Below are 17,418 nucleotides of genomic sequence, written 5' to 3' on the forward strand. Positions count from 1 at the left end.
TATTGAATAACATTGGGCCCAATATCGATCCCTGGGGGACTCCACTAGTGACAGGTTGCCAGTTTGAGAAAGCTATTTACCACCACCCTTTGGGTGCGGCCTGTCAGCCAGTTCCCCAACCACTGCACAGACCACTTGCCTAGGCTATAACGCATTAATTGCTCCAGGAGGAGGCTGTGGGGGACCGTATCAAAGGCCTTGGAGAAGTCCAGGTAGACAATGTCCACTGCCCACCCCATGTCAACCAGGCAAGTCACTTTGTCATAGAAGGCCGCCAGGTTTGTCAAGCACGATCTGCCTTTAGTGAAGCCACGTTGGCTTTTCCCAATCACGTGCTTCATTTGACTTGTGATGGCCCCCAGGAGGATTTGTTCCATAACTTTCCCAGGGACTGAAGTAAGGCTGATGGGCCTATAATTACCCAGATCCTCCCTCAAGCCTTTCTTGTAGATAGGGGTAACATTTGCCTTCCTCCAGTCCTCTGGGACATCCCCCATTCTCCATGACTTCTTGAAGATTATGGAGAGTGGCCTTGCAATGATGTCAGCCAGCTCTCTCAACACCCTTGGGTGGATGGTGTCAGGGCCCATTGATTTGTGGGGGTCAAGCTCCTGTAGTAATTCATATACTAACTCTTCCTTCACCGATGGTGGGTCGGTGTTTGTTCAATTGGCAATTTCATTCCCAAAGCCTGGGATCCTACAGTGCTGGTAAAGACAGAGGTGAAGAAGGTGTTGAGGATCTCTGCCTTTTCTGCATCGTTGGTGATTGACTCTCCTTTTCTGTTTAACAGTGGGCCTATGTATTCCTTCTTTTTCTGCTTATGGTTGACATGTCTGAAGAACCCTTTCTTGGTTTTTTTTATGTCTACAGCCAGTTTCAATTCAAATTGGGCTTTTGCTTTTCTAACTGCATCTCTGCACACTCTGGCTATGCCCTTATAGTTCTCAGCAGGTAATCCTCCACTTCTCCATCTCTGGTGTGCTTCCCTTTTGGATTTGAGTAGACCCAGGAGGTCATGGTTGAGCCATGGGGGCCTCTTGCTCCGCTTACTTCCCCTTCCTTTGTATGAATCAGTCAGAAGATTAATAATGGCCACAGACAGTGTCTCTTCATATTAAAATGTCTTCACATGAGTAGTTTGGGTGAGCGCAAAAGGACTGCAAGGCACAAGCAAGCTGTCTTGTCTCGCCCTCACTGACAATGAGTCAACACTTTAATGTAAAGAAGAGACAGTTGGTAACAGTCATTAACATAACAAAGTGCACTATAGATCACTCCAAGTTCATCTAACTGTTTTTAAGCAAATGTTTTCCCCTGAGAAGTGGCAACAGAACAATTTGTTGAATGTTTTGCTGCCTGGGCTACTCTGTTCTGCTGGGAGTGGAAGAGATGCTCCTGCGGGATGGCTGGTCCTGAAACCTCCTATTAGAGGATATTTTCTTGCAGTGATAGTGTGTTAATTTTTTATTTTTTAGCCTGATTTCCTATCAAAGCTGGACACATGGTGGGGTTGTGGGGTTTTTGTGGGTTTTTTGTGGTTTTTTTTTCCCTTCCCTCCCCTGTCTGCTGGCTGCATTGGACAGCTTTGAGAATATATGACTTCTGTTAATACAGGTAACGAGAAAAAGAAGTCAGACAAGCTGCTGACCCTCCATGTGAAGGAGAGGCACAGGCTTGGCCATTGTGCTCTGTACTTGGCTGGACCCCTGGATGAGTGACAGCACGGAGCCTGTCCTGGCAGGATGAAAGGTGGAAAGCAAGAGGGGAAGAAGGAATTGGGGTGTAGCACTAGCAGCTGTGATGTACATCTGTCATTGAAGGGGGCTGAGTAAAGACTAAAAGTAGCTCCAAGGAGGGAAGAAGCACCATGCACAGGAGCACGTCTGTTAGTCTGGTGCTCACAGAGAAATTTGCTTGACTTCTGTACGTACCATCGCACTGGAATGATGCAAGAAATGCATTGGTTGACTGTACCAAGAAGCCATTGCTTGTCTGCCCAAAATGATCTAGTTTTGTCATTGCTGTAACTTACATGTGCTCTTGAACCATGGTAAGACTACAGGTTTCTCCTGTGGTTTCTGAGGGCTGCCTGCCGGTGGCAACAGGGCTGGGGTGTGCTGGCAGCTGCAGTGGGTTTGGATCTTCCTGCTGCCAAGTGGACTTTGCTCCCCAGCAGCCTGCCCAAACATCAACCGTATTTCCTGGCACTGACCTAACAGAAAGCTTCAACTCTGGAGAAGGTAAATCACAGGAGTCTAGGACACATTGCTGGCTGGCACCAAGGGTAGAGATACCAGAGCAACCCAGGCAGGGGGTAGTGTTGAAAGGCACCAATTCACTGCTTCTAGCTGCGTATCTGACTGTGCCGCATGGTTACAGATAGGTCATCACCTCGAGGGCAGCTGCAGGCACATCAGACGCTGGGTTTGGGATGGCTGTGTGTGTTCTGGCACCTGTTGTTCACTAGTGTGAGAGAAATCAATGACTCTCCCCTAGCTGTTGGTGTCAGAGGGGAACTGGACAGACCTCTTCCACCTCTGTCTCTGCCCACTGCGGCCGGGGGAGCTCTTTTGCTGGGTGTGAGGGGAGCATGAATGCATCCCTTTGTGCGGGGCTGCGCTGGGGGTCGTGTATTCCTTCAGGGCTGCAGAGAGTGGGTTGGAAGATGTCTGGGTCGAACCTGGCTGGGAGAGGGGCTGTGAAGATAGTGGGAGCAGCTCAGCAGCCCCCATGCTCATTGACTTAATTGGGGCTGCACTGCGGGGCTAGAGGAATGCAAGATGGCCAGGATTCTCACAGTGTGGGGAGGCTCACCGGCAGCGACCAGAACAGGCCAAATCATTAATGTCAATTAAGTATAGACTGTGTAGATTACTGGCATGTTATTGTTAGGGCTCTAAAGGAAATATAATTAATAAAACTCCCCCACCCACACCAAGAGGCAGCCCTTTGTGTTCCCTGTGCTTTCCCCTGCCGGCAACATCTATCTCCTCCCACAGCCCTTCACTCCTTTCAGCAGCCTTGGACAGTGTTAACATTTGATTAACATAAAATCACTTTCTGAAATCTGTTACTGTTTATAATGTTGCTGTACTTTGCCTGATCATTGCATTTTTTCTGTTGGTTTGAGCTCGGTGAGTTTTTTTCAAATGATACCAAACATAGACCTATTATGCTGCAAAAATCACATATTTGTTTAATGATTTCCCATTGGTATCTTTGTTGCTATGAACCAAAGCATTAAACAGAAGCTAGCACATTAACGCTGTGTTGTTCTACATAATAAATTTGAATATCCCCAGATGAATATTTTTAACAGGGATTTTCTGAATAAAATGCATACCTGCCAGGATATTAGTAATTACTTAAAATAATTTTTTGACATTTAATGTTGACATCTAAAATATTTCCTTTAATTTTTGGTTGCCTCTGCAAACAGAAATAACGGCATTTGTCCTAGGGAAGGCTGGGTGGACAAATAACACTTTTACTCATAATGAAATGAAAAGCAATAAAGAAAATGTGCTAAATGTCAACAGTAAAGCATATCTTCTCTTCACGTATTATGAGAATATACCCCAAAATGTGCGTACACACACAAAAATCCTTTAAGTGACTTAATATGTTTGAATATTAATGGTTTGAACGTTAATCCATTGCAATGGTTCCTTTTTTTTTTTTTTAATTGGCTATTCAAATACATTATTACCTCAATAAATTCTCTATGGTCACTATGGTAGCCATTGTATGAAAAATAATAATAATAAATCTGAATTTACAAAATATCTCCAAAATTGCACAGTTTTGCTGAGAGAAACAAAAGATGAAGTATATATTATTTAACTCGATATATTGTGTACTTGCAGGAGTTACTTGTCTAAAAATCCAGAAGATGGAGTCTGTTGGAGGACATGAGGCTCTGGCAGTAGCCTAAGAAACCAGCTCAATTTTGTAAGTGAGCAATGACTGAAAACCTTTACCATGTGAGATGCCCTCTGAAAACGTCTACTAATGAAGTTGGTTGATTCTGAAGCACTTGCATTTGCAGAGAGCAGCTTTACTGGTAACTCGGGTGAGCTGGTATGGGAACCTGTGCTCCTGGTAGAAGGGATTTTGCTGGGAGCAGTCAAAGATGGCTTGTACCATTGCTGTCACTTTATGCTGGATGTTGGAAAAACCAACAGGTTTCAGCTGCAGCACAGCCAACTGGTATTTTTCAGCATTAGTGGCTTTGCATTTAACTGCACAGAAGTACAGGATTGAGGATGTCCGACTGGCAGATGTGCTCCAATGCAGCAGCTGCCCTGGGTTCTGTGGAAGCTGTAGCCTTGCTGGGCAAGCCTTGCTGGCCTGGTGGAGTGGGGCGGTAGTTTGTGGGTGCAGGAGGGCTCCAGGAGCTGCCCCGCAGCACAGCCACACTGCAGGGCGAAGCTGCAGGGGTGGTCTGAAGGGAAAATGAATGTCATGCTGTTATCTTTCCACACAAGATGCTGCTCAGCACTATAACATCTGTCTAAACGCAGGCTGTGATGTTTCATGTCAGAGAGCTCTCCATGGAGGCTCAGATGCAGGAGAGGCCAGGTCAGAGCCCATGTGTGATGCTTGTGTGTGTGGTCAGGTGGGATGGGAAAGCCTCTTGTCCCTTCTCTTCTTAGTTTTTACAACTTTTTTGTTAAAATAGTTATGAGGAAAATCATGAAGCACCTCCACACTTTCGCATCCCTGAGTGTCTCTCATTATGCACAAACACATGTCTTGTCCGTGAATTTCCTGGGGTTTTTAACAGGAAAAGGATTATTATTTGCAAGTGTCAGTGATTGCTGGGATGTTCTTTGCATGGAGTTGGCCATTCAGACAGCAGCATGGCAAAGCAGAGGGAGAGGAGAGGATACCTGTGTTTTCTGAGTGCTCCCGACATTTTGCCATAGCAGAAGGAGGGTTGTTATCAGGGACTTTGCAAAAAGTTGCAGCCAGCAGGGCCTGCAGGAGAACCGTGGGTATTGCTTGTGACCCAGAACTGTGGCACTTGGGTGGTTACATCATCATAACAGTAATTATAGGCAGAAGAGGGAAGACTGCTCTACCTCTGACTATATCTGTTCCCATGACCTCTACTCCTCATCATCATTTTCAGCTCCTGCCCCCTCAAGGCACCTCTCATCCATGCCTGAAGATCCTTGTGTGAGCATCTGGAAATATTACTGGCTTTTGAATTTTTTGGGCTGCATTGTCACTCACCTAATAGCATTCCACAACCGTAGACCTTGGTGAGGCAAAACTTGATAGAGCTGATAAAATACTGACCCATGTAAATCAATGAGAATTTTTTCCATTATCTTCTTTAATTTGAATTCTTATGACCAGAGTAACCTGTGTATACTGTCTTAGATAAATGATGTATCCACAGTGCTCAGCCACACGTATTGTACAAAGAGAAAGAAAGAAACCAAATGGCTCTTGGGTGCTTCACGAGCCCCATGAATGGGGACGTCACAGCAGATTGTGAAGGAGCGTGCTCAGGCAGCAAGTGCAGTGCAGATACCCCCTTTCACAGGGTGCAGAGGCCTGACCTGTGTATGCAGGGCCTGATCCTGGAGTGCCCTCACCTAGCTCAGAGTTGGGTGTCTCTGTAGGTTTAGGAATATACCAGTGGGATTATCTCTCCTGCTAAACCCTCAAAAAGCTGAGCACCCCAACTATGAATTACAGCCTTTCCTTTCATATCTGCAGCTGAGTTTGACACATGTAGCTGCAGCTGGCCCTACCTCTACAGTTTTGTTTGGTAAATCTGATTGATGAGGGGTTTTTATTCCTCTCAATCTTTTAAATTAAAAAAAAAAAGAGAGAGAGAGAGAGAAGTTGAAAAGAGCTGCAATTGGAGTGAGCACTATAGAAACCCACATCCAGCAGGCATGCTTCAAAGGAAACAGGGCCAGCCTGGACCCTTTAGCTGCTGGCTAGTGAGGGCTTCAAATATGCCTGCATAGTGACTGTGCTTTAATTTTTAGCCATACCAAAAGAGCTCAATTGGAAGATATTGGGGGTTTTGATGCATACAGCCTCTTCAATTCAGTAAGCAGAGGCTGCTGTTAGAGCATATGCCAAAAGTGGTCTCTAGCATGATGGGGTGGGTGTCCTGGCAGCAGGGAGCTCACTGCCAGACTCCCCCAGTGCAGGCAGGTGCAGCCCTGCCTCCTCTCCTGCCCATGGAGCTGTGGTTTGTGTTTGATCAGTATCGAGGAAAAGTTTCCTCCTCAAGGAGCAAGAGACCTGCTTGGTGCATTTAAAGCCCCAATGCTTACAGAGCAGCCTGGCTGTGCCGTGTGCTCTGACCTTTCTGGGCAGCAAGCAGGGACACGGCTCTCCCCTGTGCTTGCACATGAGTAACTTTGTGCCCTTGTGTCTGCTCAGGTAGTGAGGAGGCCATTGCCTGTGCTTCTGGGCACACACAGCCAGCTGCCTGCACAGCCTCCCAGTGCTGCCTGTCTGCATCAGCCCCCATCCCATCCCTCCATGCCCCAAGGAATGGGGTGCAAGAGCAGCAGCCTTCCTCTGCTTTCCCACCACCTTCCCTGGCACGCTCCCCTGCGTGGCCAGTGAATTACGCAACTAATTTTCATTAATGTCAATGCCCCTTGCACCTAACTCTAAACCACCAGTTAAAGTTATTGATTCTGATCAGCAGAAGTACTAAATTCCAGCCAGAACTGAAAAAGCAGGTACTAAACTTATGGAGACAATCTGTTCAATGCAGCCGCAGATTAAAGCAACTGATTTTTCATCTTTGCATCTTTACAAACGCTAATCCTCATGATGTGGGTCTGGACCAACTTCTGTGTGTTTGGAGGCTTCTTATTTTGTCCAACCAGCACAGATTTGAGCTGCAAATCTCCAGCTGTCACCCTTGAATAGCTAAGTCCTCAGAAACAGGTTGATTTTTTTGGTTCAGCTGATTAATTCTACAGGATGATTAATTATTGTATAAAGATATTTTTGTGTTTATTTGGTTTGGGACATGAGAATTTATCTGCACTCTGGAGAAGGTATTTAACATTTTTCTGTTCTAATTCCATCTGACTGAAAGTTGCATCCAAACAGTTATTGATTGTTAGGATAATTTGTTCTGGAACATGCAAAAAAGATCCTTCATCCTCTGTTACTTGGTCTGAGTTGATCTGAGAGGCATGAACACTGGCATTCCTCTGCAGCAGGAGTGACCTGTGTCTGCTCGATGCACAACGGTAGTTTAAAAAGCTAATAGTATGTTTGAACTAAGAGTGAGGGAGAATATGAAGGAATATTATAATTGTGCATAACAGAAATTTCTATAATTAAAAATTGAATTCTCTGGCATTGGAGCAGAAATGTAATTTTCTACCCAGTGAAGCTCCAAATTATTTTAGAGGGAATTAGTTGTATTCTCCTGGACTGTGATCACTCTGAAATATTTTTTTGATGCTAAACTGTATCTGAATATTGGAAAGAGCAAGCTGTGTTGTCCTCTTACCTGCTGCTAGCTTGGAAGTAAAAACGTTGGAGTCAAAGTGTCATAGCTTTTGGATTTGTTACACAGTTATGTTCTCTCTTCATGTGATTATAGAATGGGAAATACCTCCTATAACCCCTGTGTATTGTCATGCACACGGTTTTTTCACTGTGCTTGAGCCAAGATGGCTATTGGTTTATATGCAGTTGCATCCTGAGGAGCTACTTTTATGGGTTAGTAGTTGAAAGGTGCAGGAGGTTCCTCCTACAGGACAGACAGCTCTGTGTGAACAGAGACCTGCAGAGCAGGCTGAGCGTTCGTGATGTGAGATACCAGTGTATCCAGGAGCTGCATGGCCTGCAGATTCCCAGATGTGCTGTCTCACAGTTCCTCCAACTCAGTGGCAAAACTGAAGAACTCCCGCCCCCCCCTTTTTAAAATTCTTTTTTCCCCTCCTATTTGTCCCAAATCATCTTGTGCTGTCATCAACTGTTTTAGCATAACCCTCAGTGTTTCTGGCTTTCTTTCCCAAACCTGATCTTCCACCTGCCAGAAGGCTGCCTAGATGGGCTCTGGAGATAACGGCAATGAAATATTTGGGATATGTGCTTGCACTAGCACTGGCACTAGGTTGCCCTCTAGTTTTATTTCCACTGCAGTTCACTCAAGGCTGTTGCCATCTAGCCCAGGTTTGTCCGAGCAGTGCTTCCATGTGTCTTCCAGGATGGGAGCCTCCTGTGCTCTCACATCAACTATCTGCCGTAGGGTAAACTACATTTGTGTGATTCATTTTACTTAATAGGGAAAAAGTCAAGTGACTGCTTGCTCATAGGAGAAGATAACCTGGCAGACTGGCTTTAGCCCTGTCCCATTTGTATGGGGTGCTGGTGGAGCTCCCCTGGGCATGGCCAAGCATCCTTTGAAAAGGTGGCGGAGGGATTGGCTCCTCCAGCTGAGCTTTGCTATGGCACATTCGGTGTAAATTATAAGAAAGCGATTGGTGTTTGCCTCCATTAGCTCAGATATAAATATTGCTGCTCTGCCTTCGCTATTGACAGTGAGCATTTTCTGCTTGGCAGCCCAGTGCCAGGTGCTGACAGGCTGTTCCAGTACAGAGGCTGCCTGACCCAGCCTCTGACCTGGTGCTGTGGAGAAGAAGGTTGAGTTTGTGCTTAATGTACTGGGTGGGCACCCAGGGGAGCCTCTGCAATTCCCAGTTCTGCCACAAACTTCTACTGTGACCTGGGATAAATCATTTAACCTCTCTTTCTGCAGCAACTCCGCTTTTGGGGAGAGAGGTGGGAGCAGCAATAATAGCCTCCTTCATCTTGTCTGCTTTAGGGCTACATTTTATTAAAAATATGTGTGTCACCAGGCATCATCTATTTAAAGGGCTGCCTTCTGAAAACAGGTTGGTTTTTACTTGGCACTTAAGACTTAAACCCATCCCTGACCTTGCATATAAGTTGGGGTATTAGGGCTTTGCTGTGATACAGCAGGTGATACAGCACATTGCTGCAAGACCCTGTCGGTGCTTCTGGTTCCTCCACCTCTCTGCTTGCTGGCTGTGCCCTGCTTTTCCCAAGGAAACACTCCAGCTGTCCCCTTATGGCTGTGATAAAGTAAGAGACAGCCAAATGCTGCCCTACCTAGCAGCATGGGGAGGTCAGGCGAGGGAACATATTTTACTTGCAGAGCTGGCATAATTATTTAATGCAAACAGACAGCTCAACATTTTTGCTAACTTAGAAAATCTGGCATCTTGGGAGAATGTGTTTGGACTCAGCAAGGTCATTTTCACAGGCAAAGCATTGTCATTAATCTGCATATTTGGCATTGCTGCTGGAGAGCCTCCTTTTTGCTTTGAATGAGATGTATATTCATGGACTGAAAGTTGCCTGGTCTTGCTTTTATGCCGGCTGCGTGATTCTGATGGGGTGGGATCTCCATGCACAGGCACTCGGCTCTCCCAGCTGCACCGGCACAAAAGCTTTGGTCACTGCTGCTGGATTGTTGAGCAGTGTGCAAGCTGTGATTGTATCGAGGCCAATGCAATCATATCACCTGCCAGTCTGGGGAAAAATAGGGTCTAAATAAGATGACGAGTGAATGATGTGGTCAGAATTAAAAGGATAAACAGCATCTTTCCCTTAATGAGTTCTGTTTAACATGTGAGAAGCCCACACATGCTTTATCTGTATTCTGACCAGCGAGGAGCCTTACCCAGACTTCATACAACAATTAATCACGGCCAATTTATGCAAGGCATATTTGAGATGTAAGATGTGTGACTCAACCTCTTTTATTCCCTCATTAATTTTCTATTCTGCCTGAAATGGGTTCTTAGAGTGCTCATCACCAGGGTATAAGTGCTGATGAAAATGGGGCGTCAGGATTTCTGCTCTTATTTTTGTCACTGTGGTTGAATAAAGGAGCAGATGTATGAACACCTGGGCTAGGATGGCTTGGTGTCCTGAGTCACCAGCACCTCCTTCCACCTGCGACTGCTCCTGTGCATGTGCAAATCTGATAATAAGGGCTGATCATGGCTGTATTGTTGACAGCATTTCTAGGAAAATTGGTGGCTGAACAATTGGAGTTTGAAGTTTTTAGCTCATGTTGACAGTTTTGAAGACCTCATCTGAAAGTGCTTGAATATCTGGTTTATTTGGTCAGCTTGCAGGCACATCTGCTGAACTGTGTATCTCATGTAGACTTGCTTTTCTGCTCCTGTATTTTCCTTTCAACACTTCTTCTTGCTGTGTCTTTGTATTGTGTGCTTTATATATCTTTCTGCTGTGATATGTATTAACTACTCAGATTCCCAAAGGCCTTATCTATAAAGCCCAAAGGCTTTATCTATAAGATTCCAGTAATAATCCATTCGTGTATGAAATGTGCTCTTCAGTATTAGTGCATCGCAGAGGGTTGGCATGATCTGATAACTGCAGAGGAGGCTATGGGCAGCAACTGTGTTCTGAGCTGTGCCTCGAGCTCTCCCAATAACTCCTGACAAGTCACTTAAATTCTTTGCAGTTAACTGTATCCAAAGGCAGACATCGCTCAGTGAGCTGCATACGCGGGGTGCTTTGTAACTTCCTAAGCTAACACCTGTGAATCATAGAATGGTCTGGGTTGGAAGCGACCTTTGGAGGTCATCTAGTCCAACCCCACTGCAATGAGCAGAGACATCTTCAACTAGGTCAGGTTGCTCAGAGCCCCCTCCACCCTGCCCTTGAATGTTTCCAGGCATGGGGCATCTACCACCTCTCTGGGCTACCTGTTCCAGCCTTTCACTGTAAAAAATGTCTTCCTTATCTAGTCTAAATCTACCCTCTCTTAGTTTAAAACCAGGGCAACAGACCCTGCTAAAAAGTTCATCCCCATTTTTCTTATAAGCCCCCCTTTAAGTACTGAAAGGCTGCAATAAGATGTCCCTGGAGCCTTCTCTTTTCCAGGCTGAAGAAACCCAACTCTCTCAGCCTTTCCTTATATGAGAGGTGTTCCATCTCTCTCACCATTTCTGTGGCCCTCCTCTGGACCTGCTCCAACTGGTCCATGTGCTGAGGGCTCCAGAGCTGGATGCAGCACTCCAGGTGGGATCTCACCAGAGCGGAGCAGAGGGGCAGAATCACCTCCCTCAACCTGCTGGCCACTCTTCTTTTGATGCAGCCCAGGATACAGTTGGCTTTCTGGGCTGCAAGTGCACATTGTTGGGTTGTGTGCAGCTTTTCATCCACCAGTACCCCCAAGTCATCCTCAACAGGGCTGCTCTCAATCCCTGCATCCTCCAGCCTGTATTGATACAGGGGGTTGCCCTCACCCAGGTGAAGGACCTTGCACTTGACCTTGTTGAACCTCATAGTGTTCACAGAGGCCCACCTCTCGAGCTTGTCCAGGTCCCTCTGGATGGCATCCTGTCCCTCCGGTGTGTCAGGCACACCCCTCAGCTTAGTGTTGTCTGCAGACTTGCTGAGGGTGCACTCAATCTCATTGTCTACGTCATTGATGAAGATATTAAACAGCACTGGTGCCAGCACGGACCCCTGAGGGACACCACTTGTCACTGGTCTCCATCTGGGCATTGCACCATAGACCACTACCCTCTGGATGGGACCATCCAACCAGTTCCTCATCCACTGAAGAGTCCCCCCATCAAATCCATATCTCCCCAATTTAGAGAGAAGGATGCTGTGGGGAACCGTGTCAGAGGCTTTACAGAAGTCCAGATAGATGACATCCATAGCTCTTCCCTTGTCCACTGATGTAATCACTCCATCACAGAAGGCTATTAGCTTGGTCAGGCACCAAGCGAAGCACCAACCTTCAGGGAAATGCAACTGGTAAGCACTTATGCTCCAAGCAGTGAAACCAGGCACCTTCATGGAAGATGTGGTGATGGTATAAGTAACAGGGCTTGGTAACACCAAGCATGCTATGTGGGGGTGTTAGAGAAGAGCTCCCTCATGTACTGTCCTGCAAATCCCCACCTCTGATGGAATTGGGCTCTTCTAGTTGTTTCAGGTAATGCATGTAGCAGCACAGTAGCTTGCTCCAGTGTGCAGTGGTGTTCTCAAAGTATTGCCTACTGGCTTCTGATTTAATTTCAGATTATTTTAGTCCAGGCAAAAAAATGCAGTCTCTGCCAATCAAGAAGTATAGAGCACGCAGTAAGTACAGTTCAAAAACTGCATTACCCTTATCTATTAGTAATGATCAATTAGCATGAAGGTCAGTGGGCAGCTTGGAAATGAGTCAGGTAAGAAGGGCAGAAGGAGGATTTGAATGGAAAGGAAATTCTTGATTCATATTCAGCGTTTAAAGTCATAACTCTGTAACAGTGGGGGCGGAGGGTAGCGTTAAGTAGTCCTGCTGTCACACTGATTCAAACAGAGTGTAAATCATGTTGGAGAGAGTGCTGTGGCTTTTTCCTGGTGCTAAAGCATAACATTGTACCACAGAAGAGATTGCAAGTTGCAAGAAGTCCTCCTTACCCTCCAGTCCACCCTGAAAATCCCTGGCCATGCCCCCTGGTATGGCACAGCACCACAGGGCTGGTGGCTGCTTTCAGTGCCACCAAAAGCTTAAAATTATGGTCTTTGGTTTGCACCAACACGAGCGGGATTGGTGTTGAAGGGTGGTACAGGACGGAGGCAGGGGCCCTCCGCGGTCTGCTGAGTATCATCTGGACAGGAGGTACTGTTCAACACAACATTAATGTTTTGGGGGGAAGAAGAAAAGAAGGCTTGTAACCAATTAACTAACTTGCAAATTTTGCACAGATGATCCAAGTGTGCCACATTAAACAGTAATTGGCCCTTCCCAGTGTGTATGTGCACTCTGAGATTAATAAAAAGGTGTTAAAAACATTACTGAGAGTTACATGTGCACACCTGGGGTAGCGTGGGCCTCTCAACACAAGCATGTGCTGGAGTCTTGTTTCTGTTGAGAACTGTTACAGTTCAAGCAGAGATGACAGGGCACATAGTTGTGGTAGGCAGCATCATAATGCACTGCCTAAATGCTGTCTTTACCCTGTCAGCTACTTTAAGGAAGTGTGCTCAAAATGACTTTATCTTCACCTGAATCTCCTGTGAAAGCAGCCAGCAAGCGCTGAACAGACAGGTTAACATGGATAAGAAAAAGAGGTGAGTGTTTTGGTGTAACACCCCATTTGGTTTTCCTTGACTCCCATGGTGGCTGCAGGCAGAACAGCACTCCTGCTGCTGCCCATGGCTGGGGCTGTGCTATGGGCAGTCCTGGTGCAGTGGCCACCGCCACCTCGGGAGGGGACCTTGCCCCAAGCACATGAGCCTCCTCCCTGGGCCAGGTAAAAGGGAGCTTCCTCGGAAGATACATCAAAGCTGTTTCTGAATATAAGAACTGCTGTCTGAGACAGTTTCTCTGGATTAAAACAGACAAGCGAACTGTGGTACTCGCCACAAATTTCAGACAGTATGATACAATCTTTCTTGTTTTCTCAAGTTTACACATCCCAGGTATTCACTGCTGCTGTGGGGCAGGTTGGTGGATGGGTGAAAATAAACCTGTCACTTTTTGGTGTGTAAAGTTTATTTCTGCTTATTTCTCCCATGCAAATGTACATATGCACACACGCTAAAGCTTAACAGAACTATTCACCTTCTTCCATGCTGGGTGTGTGGAGGAATACATGTGCACTGTGCTTCCAGCTTCTGTTCCTGAAATACCATACATTCTGGCCTGTGAGCTTGAAATATCCCGATGAAGTGACGTTTTAAAGCATGAGTGCGCTACACACAAGGTTTCTTCTATGTTCTCTGGAGACTCATTAATCCCCTTAAAATAGAGAGATAGTAGCGAAATAGGTGCTTTAGGTACCAAGCAACTGCACTGCCATTTGAGGATGATGAATGTAAGTACAAAAGAAAATAGGTAGGGGTAGATTAAAACCGGTGTTCCTGCCTCTGACAGTTTACTTTGAATGCACTCATTCACTCAGCCTCACCATTTGGATCCTGCATAATCCTAGATAACAGGCAGATGGTTTGCATGAATAACTTAAGTTTGTCATGTTTAATTTTCTTTAAAAAAAGAAACAGCAGTTGCTTTACCCTCATCCTTCAGGCCCAATACATATTTATAAATTGTCAGGAAATGAAAAGCCTTTTAACAGTATGCAACAAGCATGCAAAGCTACCACGAGAAATATCTGGGGGAGCAGAGGAGCCTGCCTGCAGCTTGGGTGAGCTCACCTCACTTTGCCTGGGAGGGTGGTGTGGGCAGAGGATGCTGAGCAGGTTGTCTGAATTATTAGGATGTGTGGCACTGATACTTGTTTTGTGTTCTGCAGACAGTGTCTTCTGACAACTTGACATTGTTCAACAAGAAGCATTAAAACCGAAAAATAAACCTGCATTTGGCAGTTAGCTAGTAATTCAGCAACTGACTGTGCTGCTTAATATTTGATGGGGTGCTTCCTTTATAGTGCCTATCCTGTCACCAACAATTTCTTAAAACATACAGAAGGTGCAGCTGGATTTTGTATGGAGCAACATGGTGGAGGAACCTCTTCGGCAGAGTGCTGTTCCTGGCAGCTGCGTCATCCCTTCCAAAGCCAGTCCCCACTGCCCCGGGACCTGTGTGTGGTGGAAATGTGAAGGTGAAAGGACTGACTTGCTCATAAGATGGCTTTGATTCAGGATCAGCCCTTCCCAGCCTGTGTCAGGCGTAGGTGCGGGCATCATGGCTGCTATTGGACACTGCTAATGTTACAATTAAAAAAAGTCTAGTCTTTTTATTGAGCAAATGATTTCTGCAGAGAATAGCGTGATATATTAAAATGTCTATGTAAAAAGCTCCCAAGGGAGAAATTCAGAAGAAGAAAGATTGGATCACTAAAACAGAGAGAAACCAGGAGCTGCTAATGTGAGGCTGAAGGAAGAAGACCAAATCTAGTTAGAGGGTCTTCTAACCAGCATTTCATAATCACCCTTTCAAGATGATCTTTGCAATAGACGACCTCTGACTTCAATACCAATATATATGTCACCAGACACAAATCCCTCAAGAGCTAACTCAATGATATTTCAAGTAAAAACTACTAGGCAGAAGTGCAATCTGATTATCGGCGTGTATGCAGCCTGGGAGGCACAGAAAGATCTAGGAGCACTGAAGCCGGGAAGAAGCACAGGGCATGCTGAGCCCCATGCAGTGGTCCTGCTGGCTGGCCACCACTGCCCCTCCAGAAGTTCCACTGATGGCATGTGGCATGTTACAGCATATCCCCAAAGAAAAGGAATCGTGAGATGATTATAGATCCCCTTGCTGGGTTTTAATTTGACTTTAGTATCGTTTAAAAAGATCTCAGAGTTGCTTTCAGTTACAAGTTTATCACGCCCTGAAAAGCCCTGGGTTGCTGGCAGGGTGGGTGCTGGGATCACCTGCCCTCCCTGGGGAGCTGGAGTCTCTTGGGCACTGCCTGTGCAGGCTACAAAACTGCTGCTGAGCAAAGCAGCACTGAAAGGAACTGCAAACGCGTACTTGAGTGCGGTATTTGGATTTAATGATAAAAACGATAAATCTTACCAAAAATATCACTGAGATGAAAAGTATGAAGTGTTTGCCATTAGTAGTCATCTAGGGAATAGAGAATAATGAAACAGCAAATGCAAAACCACAAGGGCCTGTAAAATGTTGTTTCCCTGCTAAAAATATATCACGGAAAAATCTTTAAAGCATCAGTCCCCCTCTTTTTTATAGACCTTGCTTCATCCAAGCACTTATGCACATGCTTAGTTTTCAGCGTGTGAGCTGTTCTGCGGATGCTATGGGTTTAGAGCATGGGTTTAGAGCGCTGGCATGTGGTAACATTTGGCTGGATCAGCCCATGGTGAATGCTTGTGGGAATCTGGCAGAGGGTGTCTGTGCGGAGCCTGATTCTCATTTATGCCGAGGCGGCTGTACATGGCTCCCCGGGTGACCAGAGCTCTTGAAGCGAGCATAAGTGTGTGCAAACACTGAACTATGTAATTAATTTTAAATCCCCTGAAGTTAACCCAAAATAGTCCCATGTAGACACTGTGGGGCTGGTAGACCACAGGCATCTGAGCCCACGCCCTTGTCCTTCCCTGCAAAGGTGCTGGCAGGCATCCCATGGTCATGGTGGGGCTCTCCCCAGCTGCTGCCTTCCCACTCCAGCTGCTGCCCTGTACATCACCTGAGGGGCCACACCCCACCCCTTCACTCTGAGCATCTCATCTGCTGTCTAGACTGGAGAGCTTGGCCTCAAACAGAGACATTATTGCCATTAATAGGGATCTCTGTGTTGCTACATAGTCTGAATTGGCCTCTATTACTTATTAATGAAGATCCAAAAGTACATGTACTTAAGACCTTGCTTAGCTAAGGGGAGTCTTCTAGGGCCAATTTGAGTCCTATTTAATGACTAATGGCTATTGAGACATAATGTCCACTAAGCAGATATCACATCCTATTTAGTATTTAATGTTTAAATATTTAATTAATTAAACACTGCCAAATATTTAATTAAACGCCATCAGAGCCATCCTGACACTTCCGCTATGCATAATGCAAAGGAAATCAGGACTTTCCTTATCAGCCCCACAAGTAATGCAGACTCAGCCTTACCAGGAAATAGCTGGGGCCTGTGTAGCCAAAATACCTGGAATCATACAAAATAGAGGGCTGTTTTTTAAAAAACTCTGGGTTTGGGTTTTTTTTTCAAAATGAGCTGAGCTAAATGTTTTGTTAGTAAATCAGGCTCTGAAGTGACATGTAGGCAGAGCGGTGGTACCTTATGCCACACTGCAACAAGAATGCTATGCTTGTATATTGACTTTTAATTATTTAAAAGTAAATGACTGCTACTTAGCATGGCATACCTGCCAGAAGTTTATGCTAGTTTTGCTTAAATATTTACTCTGCTGTTCAATAAAAAATGAGTCTACTGAAGCAAAAAATGAGAACTTACCATATCACATGGTCCCTCTCCTACCTGTGGCATGACAACTTCACAAAGATTTATTCACAGAGAGATGCTAGATTTTGATGGTTTTCCTGGACTAAGCCAAAATGCAGGTTTAAATTATCCAGTTAGACTTCCAGGTACAAACTGGGTCATAATTATCACCTTTTGACGTTCAGTTTCATATTTACTTATGGAAACTTGGCACTTAGAAATATAAAGATCTTTAAATCCCAGTTTAAAAGTCTGGACACCCAGCAGGTACAGAAACATTTAGGGCTGAATTGCTTATTTGAATATTTTATTACGAAGCTCCATCCTCTGATGCATGCTGAAGCTGCTAGGTTGCGTTTCATCACTCCCAGCCAGTGTGGGGATGTCTTATTTTAATGTTCCCACATGGGATCTCCTGCTAACAAGGAATGTGGCTACCAGTTGGAGAAACCATTAAAGTCACATCATT

The 17,418-nt window shown here is 45.5% G+C and overlaps 1 long non-coding RNA gene across 1 annotated transcript; it reads left to right on the top strand.

The window, feature by feature from the left end:
- Positions 1–1,220: 1,220 nt before the first annotated feature.
- LOC135314586 (uncharacterized) lies at positions 1,221–16,207 on the top strand. The gene is made up of 3 exons (XR_010374096.1): positions 1,221–2,287; positions 3,870–3,954; positions 14,322–16,207. It is a non-coding gene; the product is annotated as an uncharacterized LOC135314586 (long non-coding RNA).
- The last annotated feature ends 1,211 nt before the right edge of the window (positions 16,208–17,418 follow it).

Source organism: Phalacrocorax carbo, chromosome 8 (assembly GCF_963921805.1).
Source record: "Phalacrocorax carbo chromosome 8, bPhaCar2.1, whole genome shotgun sequence".
Taxonomy (NCBI): Eukaryota; Metazoa; Chordata; class Aves; order Suliformes; family Phalacrocoracidae; genus Phalacrocorax; species Phalacrocorax carbo.